Source organism: Xenopus tropicalis, chromosome 7, assembly GCF_000004195.4.
Source record: "Xenopus tropicalis strain Nigerian chromosome 7, UCB_Xtro_10.0, whole genome shotgun sequence".
In the NCBI taxonomy this organism is placed as follows: domain Eukaryota; kingdom Metazoa; phylum Chordata; class Amphibia; order Anura; family Pipidae; genus Xenopus; species Xenopus tropicalis.
This window is the reverse complement of record NC_030683.2, coordinates 28,107,814-28,118,358: the sequence shown is the minus strand read 5'-3', so window position 1 is coordinate 28,118,358 and position 10,545 is coordinate 28,107,814. Positions and strand designations below refer to the sequence as shown.

General features: G+C 41.0%; 1 long non-coding RNA gene across 1 annotated transcript; it reads right to left on the bottom strand.

Moving 5' to 3' along the window:
- Nucleotides 1-1,957: 1,957 nt before the first annotated feature.
- LOC101735146 lies at nucleotides 1,958-6,253 on the bottom strand. Its single transcript, XR_209363.3, has 2 exons — nucleotides 5,943-6,253; nucleotides 1,958-2,430 (listed from the first exon to the last, which is right to left on the bottom strand). It is a non-coding gene; the product is annotated as an uncharacterized LOC101735146 (long non-coding RNA).
- Between the last annotated feature and the right edge of the window lie 4,292 nt (nucleotides 6,254-10,545).

Here is a 10,545-nt window from a genome sequence, read left to right as displayed (position 1 = left end):
TACATTTTGACACTAGGGAGCATCATCTTTAAATTTAGTAGTCAATTATTTTCTTATTGTTTAAACAAAAGCCAACATATGACATGATAATCTTTATGGAGGTAACCATTATTTCCCTGTTTAAAAGGTTCCATTCAGCGGAGATGATCTGCGGCCTGCAGTTCCTGCATAGCAAGGGGATTATCCACCGGTCAGTACAGAATTTTCCTGTAACATTGCTGCAAATCAGCAGCCCTTGCCTTTTTTTAATCTAATTCCTTTTATCGTTATATTACAGAGACATTAAACCCCTGAACATTCTGTTGGACCATCGAGGGCACGTAAGGATCTCTGATTTCGGCCTGGCTAAGCAGAACATCTTCCGTGGCGACACCACGACTGGCTGGGCTGGAACTGTGGGATACATGGCCCCGGAGGTGAGATATGCATATACAAACCTAGTAAAAGCAAGAAGTATAGGAGAATGTGCCCAGAACAACAGAACAGAATATATAATACAGCTGATGTCTTTCAAAGATGTAAAGGTTTAACTGTTAGACAAATAATTATTAAAGGACAAGGAAAGAGTAATATACTGGGGGGGTATAGGCACTCCCAAGTTTAATAACTCTTTTTTTCCTGGACCAGTGGAAATAATTGCATACTCCACATGTGCCAGGTTGCCATCTTACCGATAGTCACCAAGGCTCCCTTGTGGCTTCTGCATACAGTAGTTACATTTTCTCATATTACTTTACTGTGCGTGCACAAGGGAGGCTCGGAAGGTACTAAGAAGATGGTGGCACAACACTTGCCCCATTAAAATACAGGTATGGGATCCCTTATCCGGAAACCCGTTATCCAGAAAGCTCCGAATTACGGAAAGCCTACCTCCCATAGACTCCATTATAATCCAATAATTCAGAATTTTAAAACTGATTTCCTTTTTCTCTGTAGTAATAAAACAGTAACTTGTAGTTAAGTCCAACTAAGATATAATTAATCCTTATTGAAGGCAAAACAATCCTATTGGGTTTATTTAATGTTTTATTGATTTTTTAGTAGACTTAAGGTATGGAGATCCAAATTACGGAAAGACCCCTTATCCGGAATACCCTTGGTCCCGAGCATTCTGGATAACGGGTCTTATACCTGTACCAAGATGCAATATACTGTAGGTATTGGTACAAGTGGGTCATTGGAGAGAACCAGCTTAACTGCATCAGTTCTACTTACATGATAAACATTGTATTACTATCTCAGGCTTATACAGAGCTTTAGTGCCAACTGGATTGTGCCAGGCATCACCCATATTTTCAGATGTAGTTATACCCTTACAGCATTTATTGGGTCCTGGCAAATATGACTGTTCTGACCCAAGCTAGGGAACCAACTGGTCTCATGCATTACTCCCAACACTCATTGGCCAACTAAACCCATGGAACTCTGTTGCCAATATTAAGCCAGTAAACATACTTAAAAGATGCCATTTTGCAACTTGCTAAGTGATTTATATTTCTTTTTAAGATTCTACAAAGAAGCCCCTATAGTGCAGCAGTAGACTGGTGGTCACTTGGCATCACCATCTGCGATATGGCCACTGGCAAACTGCCCTTTGACAACAGCGATGAAAAGGAGCTCATTCATGCCACCAAATACCATGAACCCGAAATACCTAAATGGCTGGATGAAGATCTAAAACATCTTCTGGGCAAGGTGGGTCGCAACAGTGCAATAGAAGTATTGCAACAAACATATTTCTCATCCATTAGTGATATTAAAACAATTTTCCATTCATCCTTTAGCTTCTTAAAAGGAAGCCGAAATGGCGCCTTGGACTGCGAGGGAACATCAGGCACCACCCGTTCTATAAATCCATCGATTGGGTGGTGCTGGAACAGGAAGGCGCAGAACCCCCCTTTCAGCCCCAAACAGTAAGTATATGGGTGGGGAATACAAAATTAGAAATGATAAAAAGTTGCATATTTCCATTGCAGGCTTTATTGTATATTGTAAAATACATGGCCAACTGTTCACAATAGATTTTGTATCATATTCACTATAATTATTTTTTCCCTTTCATGCAGCCACCAGCAAAATTATTCCAGCCACATAATGGAGAGCCGCCCCTGTCTTTCCTTGGGGCCCAGGAAGATGAAGCTACACCAAGGGACAGAAACAGCGTTCCGGGCTTTTCATTCTTAAGTTCCAGCTGGCTGAAGTGAGTATATTGGGATGTGTGTAAGCCAGCCAATAATAACACCATGGTATTTCAATTGAGCATAGGTAAATAACATCAGCGGGCAGTTGGCACTACTGTGGGCTTCAAGATCAGCTCTCGCTGCTGCACAAAGGCCGGATCATCCTCCGCAACTCCTGTTTGCACCAACATCTCCACCTTCACCTGGGATACCATCTTCCAGAGTATGAGACTGCTGGGTACCATCAGGCCTGGAATTATGAGAGGCAGTCACTTATCTGGTACATCAAGCAAGGTAAGTAGGTATTTATTTCTAAGAGAGAATGTGTGAGAGAATGTGAGCTAAGGGTGTAACAAGAAGGCGAGCAGATAGTAAGATCCCAGCCTGCTTTGCCTTCCTGCACATCATGTCTATAGAACCCATACCCTGTTAGTTATATATATAGTTCTAAAGTTCTGTAGTTTTTCCAGGACAAGGGTTTTTTTCCCTATCTGAGGCAAATTGGCAGCCGCTTCAGATAGGGTTTTTTACCTTAGCCTGCAAATTTAGTTAAATAAGTTAAGGTTAAAGTTAAATGAGCAAAGGGTGGGACTCATAGACACGTGCAGTTAAAGCCTCGTGTTGTCCTTGTTTGTTACGTTGACATGTTTTGTGTTATGAGGGGGGCCAATGGCAAATAATTGACATTGGCTCTCCTCTGAGGCGTTACACCCGGAGGGAAAGGTGAGTGAATGCCGGTAACAGGGTTGAAGCCTTGACGTGGCGTTACTGCTCACATGTACAAACATGTGCTAATTCAACCAATGGTGCGACTGTGAGTGAAGTGTTTCATCGGCACAATTTGGTTTTCTTTGTTTAGGAAAAGATTTATTTAGCTACAAATTGTCTTTGAGCTTTGGACTAGCAAATTAAGACTAATTCAGGAGAGCACAGCTGCCATTAGGCCCGAGTCTTTTCAGAAGTCTTTTCAGAGCAAATATGTTGGGGGGGGGGGGGGAAGAGGGATAGCAAGGCTTTTCTGGCAAGCTAGCAGGCTATGTAGAGGGGGGAGGTGTTGATGGCAAGCGGTCACCCTTGGCTTGGCACCTATACCTTCTCATTCTGTACCCTGTAATCTATAAACTTACTCAGCATCAAAGAACTCCAAGGTAACTGCTAATATCATCATAAATTATTATTTCTATTATGCTAGAGAATTGTTATCACTACTGCATCTCTGGGTAGGTTTTCATGTTTTTCCAACAGGACTTCAAGCCTACTGCTTCCCTACCAGCTGCTGAGTAGCCAGGGGCACCTTATGGGCAGTGTATCTATGGAGCTATACTAGTAAGGCTTGAGGTATTCGGGAAGGGGCTAAGATAGCTATGGCAATGGGCGCTGCATTGCAATATTACAGTGTCAGAAACAGGAGCTATATGTCCAACACATCTGCTAATGGGCAAAACTTACCCATCGAGCTGTCACTAATTTCCCCAGCCTTACAGGATAATCCTATATTTATAGGGTATTACAATCAGGATATTCATGGCTTTCAGCCTCATGCTTTAATATGGAGCTCCTTGATGACCCATAATATCCTTATATTTTACAATAAGAGTACATTAATTACTATATAATACACAAGAGCCACAAATATAATGTTATAATACACAAAAGCCATGAATATCCTGTAAATGATGTCCTTATAAATGGGGCTTAGTTATGTTGTTTCTGTCACATTGCTCATTAAAATGTGTGTATTATAGTGAGTAATGCACCCCCTGCTAAAAAGCAAATATGAAGATTTTAGAAGTCACCTCTGTAGAAACTGTATAAAGCACCAGCCTGAAATTTCTATTGCCACCGAACTTCTCTGTAATTTATAATAATATCCTTGTGTTTTACAAAACATAAACAGTACTTTATTCACTACATAAATGTCGCTTAGCAATATAATTTGTCAGTAGACTCAATTAAATGAATGTATTATAGAATGAATATATTAAGAGTCACCTCCGCGTTCCACAACATGTATAAAGTGTTGGACATGGACACCAAGGGCCCACCATTCACTAGTGATTCCTGAAACATCACAACATCTATAGTAATATATTACGTATATGGGAAAGTGACATATTTTCAGTGTGAAATAAGCTGGGAACACAGCTGGGAATAAATAAAAAGCAAAAGCAGCACCTGGAAAAGGTAGCAAGGAGTTACTGTTGTGAAACAGAAAAAGGGAAGGGCCCACCAGGGAATATCATGGTATTGTGGTACAGGCCAGTCCAACCGTGTGTATAAAAGCACTGAGCATGTTGCCTTTTGTCTAAATAAAATATTGGCCACACCGAAAGGACACAGACACCTCAGTGCTCCATGGTCCCTGAGCTCCTCCCTCCTTACATGGAGCGCTGAGGTTCCTCTACCCTTCTAGTAGGAGTGACGTTTTGAATTTTGGATAAATCCATGATTGTTTTGTGCATCAAATAAACGATATATGTGTAATACTGCTTACCATTTGTGTTATTCTGTTTATTCAGGGTCTAGGGCAGTATTCACGTGGGCATCAGGTGCCTTACCCCTAAGAAAGATCAGTAACTGATCTGTTTATAGTCTCGGTGACTTCTAACCTCCTTATATTTTACAACACATTACAATATTCCCTATATACAGGTGGGGCAAGGAAAATGCCTTTTAGATCATATTTGTAAATAGGGGATATACAGATGCAATATCTGGGGCATATGCATTGCCAGGTTGCAACGCCAACCCATCCAAGTAAACACTTAGTGGCACATTTAATAGAAATGGATATGTTATTATGTAGTTTATTACACCACACATTGTAGAACTCACTGTTTAAATCAACAGGGAGTGATTCAGGCCCTGTATCTCCTGTCCTGAGAAGCAACAAAGCCTGGGAGATGCCATGTGACATATTCCTAAATCTTCCCTGTTTAGCGAAATCTGTGGCTGTTTAGTCATAGTATGTAAATAGGAAACATTTGCTGCATATTTAGCAAAGGATGAAAATACAAATTTTTCTTTAGAATAATTACCATGTACATTGTGTTTAGGCGTTGGAGTCTTTTAGGAATGATTTTATAGAGAATTTTCTATTCAACCGTTTATAAATTGACCCTTTAAAAAGGCAGTAACACCTAGAAATATAAATACCCCATATACGACTAGATGTTAGGCTCTCCACTTGCTAAGCACAAAGCAAGCCCCTGGGTACGGCCTGTGACTAACCGCATTTCCTTGGCACAGATTTTTTCTTTTTCAATCTGATTATTTTCTGACCTGGCCAAAGAAACTGATCTTTTATACAGCTGATGCTGATGACACACAGAGCGTGTAGATAAACGCCCAAGTGCATCCCTGCTGCAATTCATTAACATGGATGGGAACCACCAGACAAAGCCAGTTTTGGTAATTCTTGGTCCAATAACAAAAGACTTTTCAAACAGAGAACTACCTGTACTAGCAGTTTCAGGGGGTCCCACTGAAATCTTGTCAGAGGAGAAGCTGCCCTGTGTGCCATAGCTCCAAGACTGGCGCTACATGGGGCATTTTGAATGTCAAATGACAAGCACCCTGGTTCATGGGCAGAGTGGTAACAGCTCAACATGCTTAAGAAAGCAATATGGTGTGGAGGTTGGTCTTTGCATCAGCCAGGGCACTTGTCATTAATGAACATCAGGTACAGTCAAAAGCAGAGAGGGACATTTATTCCACCCTTTTGCATGTAACTTCCATGTCAATAGCAATGAATGGGTTTACCTTAATGCAGTGATCCACAACCAGTGGTTCAACAACCCCTCTGATGTTGCTCCCAATGTCCTCAAAGCAGGTTTTCATTTTGAATTTCTGACTTGAAGACAAGATTTGGAGTAGTAGTCTGCCAGTCATCATTGGGCTATCAAATAACCAATCACAGTTCTTACTGGCCATCCCTGTAGCAAATGATTACTAAATGTCTTACAATGACAAATGTTAAGTTTTTCACAGAAGAAGAACATCAGCTGAGTGGGTATAAGGGGGCTGTTACCATTCCGACCACATTCAGACAGACGATTAACCTTTTCAGAGCTGGCAAGAGATTCAGGCAGGTGAATATTGAATCTTTGCTGGCAAAACCCACATACAGCCTTGTATGGTTTGACCTGTTAGGTAAAGAGAGGAGCGCCAATTCATCCATTAAGAGTTGCCCATTGTTCTGTGTGTGACCTGCATGCCACCGTGCTGTTGGAAATAAGGCTGATAACAGATTTCTCAATATTCAGATCTCACCGTAGCATCGAGAGCTCTAATGCCGAGTGCAAAAAATGACATTTCCCGAGGTAGGGGAAAACAATTTCACTTGCATCACTCAAAAAAGTGACATTTAAATGGGTTGTATTTTGTATAGAGAATCCATGGCAGCTTATATATCACAACGATTAAGTGGGAAATGAATGACTTGTTCTCCTAGTTTTCCAGGTAATCCTTATAAAGGCAGTTTCCCAGAGTAAATGGCAGAGCAATGCACTTCTTCCTAGGGGGTGAGCGGCTCGAGAGAGAGGTTGCTGGCTCCCCATTACACACCCGGCATTAAACACATTCTTGCACTTTGAAGGTGAAACCTTAAAGCCTCCTGTCTTTTCTCTTTTTCAGTCCACTCTGTGCCCCTCTTTGTGCCGCTCTCACCAGGCCTTTAAACTCACCTTGCATCTTTGCTTTTATCATAAAAGTAGAAACAAAGTGGTTTCAAATGCATGTATCCAAGAGATAAACTATACTCTTTTTATTGAAATATATCCAACTTTTTAAATAAATATTAATAACAGGCTTTTTTGGAAATGAGTAATATACAAGAAGACAAAAGAAAGGCTATTATGAACATAAAGACAAATCTTAAAGGGAAAAAAAACAGCAAAAAAAAATAGAATAAATGAAGCATAAGAAGGAACTCTGCCCCTCAAGATCTGCCATGTTTTGTAGATTCCAATGAGTGAAATTATAAAAGGTTACAAAATACTATTTATCAGCAATTACTCACATACAAAACGAATATACAGTTGTGCCCCATTAACAATAAAGAACCAGGCATTGCTCTCCCCGGTGCAAGCGACAGTAGTAGAATTACCTTCGGTTAAGGGTGGCTTTGTTTAGAGGGATATATGCATATGGATCGTGCTTGCCTTTCTGTTAAGAAGAAACACAATATAACATCCACTAATACAGATTTCCAAAGGCCTTTTGCTATGAATGTGGCTAGCAAACGACTGAGTGATAGAAAACGGAATGCAATGGAGGCAGAGCTATACCATCCATACGGAAGGGAGGCAACAAGCTGCTTACTGCCACCTTACACAATGCTCCTGACAACCCTTCATTGAAGATTTCACTTTTAGGGGCACAGTTAAATACAGAGACTACTAGCCCCCTCGGAACTAGTCAGCAGCCCCAACCAAGCAACGTTACCCCTTCTAGAAACTAGAACCAGTGAAATAAGACCCTTAAAGCATAATGAAATGTATTTATATAACACAGGACCCTACCCCCCCCCCCTCTGCCAGTACCTGTAAATAAAACCCATAATAGCATGGGGGTTTCCCTACTTGACTTCTTTTTCCCTTCTCTCTTACGGCCAGGAACATAAGCAGTTGTAGCTGATCTGATATTGACTTGATATGCCCAAGCTTTTGTTTAGTGATCGCTATCAGAGAACTGGGAAAAGAATGTCAGTAGGCTCAAGATGTCAGCCACCAATCCCTGCTGTACTGCTCTGTATTTATTTAAGGTAAGGGTGGATGAGGCAGTATTGGGTTCATACATTGTGTGGCTCGGGCAGGGCCGCCATCAGGGGGGCACAGGGGGGACAGTCGTCCCAGGCCCGGATGATTTTACCATTAAAGGGGGCCCGGCCGAGGTGGAGGACACTGGGCGGAGTTAGAGGTTGCTTAAGAGGAAGTATGGAAAAGATGCACTAATGCTGGTGGAAATCCATAGTACAAGTTACCTCCACCTACGGGGTATTTGTCACAGTGATGATGAAGCACTGTTTTAACATACCCAATTTCTAAAAGATACTTGCTATCACATCCCCTATACAGCCTTTGACTGTCAGCTTGGAGCAGTCTGATCAAAATTAATTGACAACTGGTTGCTTATTGCTTGTGCCTGTGCTTGGAATTAGTATCTCTATCTCTAGATTTCTTGTTTCTTGCCTTATATGCTCCTTGGAAATATGTTAAGGTTTTTATTTGATTATTTGAATGTGCTGACTTTTCTTGATGTAAAGGTAACTGAATATCAGGGTTGGACTGGCCCAGCAGGCTGCTTGGGAAACTCCTTGTAGGCCCAGGTGTCAGAGGGTCTTCCTGCTCACCCAACCATTGGTCCTTACATTTCAAGGAACACCAGTTTGTATCAGATGTGGTAAAGAATATACAATAAATATGTCAATAAAGGATATCAAACAATATAAGCATTTTGTGTATTTGTTATAGTGAGCAATTGTAATACTGGTATGGGATCCATTATCTGGAAAGTCGTTATCCAGAAAGCTCTGAAATACAGAAAGACCATCTCCTATAAACTCAATTTTAAGGTATGGAGATCCAAATTGCAGAAAAACTTCTTATCCAGAAAACGCCAGGTTCTGCTCATTCTGGATAACAGATGCCATACCTGTACTGCATTGGAAGCTTTATAATTAAACCATGGTTTATAGGGACATTTGTCCTCAAACCCTTTTTTGAGCCTATACTATATATTGCAATGGTATCTAACAGCTTGTGCCCAGGTTGGGATATGTACCTGGCTCTGTGCTACAATGGTATCTAGCAGTCTGTGCTCAGGTTGGGATACAATGGTATATAGCAGCCTGCGCCCATGTGACCATGTCATCAGGGCAAGAGACCTCAACCGTTGGGAAATGACAGTTGGAGAGAAGACTTCAGAGAAGAAGCAGCAGGGAGTTTGTCAAGATCTTACAGAACAAAATGAAGAGGAGTCGTCCAAATTTTAGCGACAGGAGCCCCAGACACTCAGAGGAGAAGAAGAGAAGACGAGAGAGTAAAGAAGAGGAAGAAGAGAAGTTAAAGAAGAAGAGAGAGAGGAGTCCTGAGGAGCAGCCGCCAGATGAGTGCTGCAGAGAGGAGAAACGGAGAAGGAAGGAGAGTGATGAAGGTAATAAGAAATCACTTAAAAATGGCTAAATTGCAAAAATGATTGGCCCATGTGATTGCCAAATGCCCCTTAATAAATAGTGTGATAGTTGTTTAAGACTCTGTAACTAATTCAGGAGTTAAATAGCACAAGTGCATTTTCCTATAGCGACCGATTAGCACAAAGCTTGAAATGGTGTTATTCACCTTGAAAGCACAGATCTAATTGGTCGCTAAGGGTAACTGTACTGGTGCAATTAAGCACCTATGCCCCATATGCAATAGAAGGCACTCATTTTGCCCAGGTGTATGGGAACAGATATAATTCAACAAAAATGTAACTGTGTCCAGTAGAGCTGTATAACTATTATTATTCCATAAGCTGTAAATAAACTCTCTTTTCCCCACTAGGAGAAGCCGGAGCCGTGAGATCCCAAGCTCAACCTTCAAGGCCAAACCCACTCAGCATCTCCAGCTACAATTTCTATTCTCAGCTGGGAAAAGGAGGATTCGGCAAAGTGAGTGATTGCTTCCCATTACATTCAGCTCTATTTTGGTGTCTATTAATCCTAAATGGGGTAGAAAGTAAAATAAATGAATTATCTGGGGATTATTTTTAATCATGTGTAATAAAAAAATATGAATAATTTCTTTGTGCTCTAATAACACAGTTACATATATTGACTCTTTTCATGCCTTTCTCAGGTTATACTGGCTACATTAGGAGGCAGAAAGAAACATGTGGCTGTAAAATCCGTCCGGAAAACCAAAGACACGGATTACAGCAGCCTTCTTACTGAGGCCCGTGTACTGAACATCGCCAGAGACTGCCGGTTCCTTTGCCAAGGCTATGCCGCTTTTCAAACGCAGGTACAACCAACTGCTATAGTCATACATCTGATCCCCTTACATAATGCCCTACATATTATATATATTATAGCCATTACAAATGACATGGCCCCACATAACAAGCAAACAAAATATACAGCACCGTTTATAAAACAAATGCCTTCCTAATGCCATTCTACACATTATATAAGGCCTGCTTGCCTTGCACTCCCCATACATGTTTATGCAGGATTTATATATCCAGTACAGGTATAGGACCTGTTATCCAGAATGCTTGGGACCAAGTGTATTCCAGATAAGGAGTCTTTCCGTAACTTGGATCTCCATACCTTAAGTCTACTAAAAAATCAATAAAACATTAATTAAACCCAATAGGATTATTT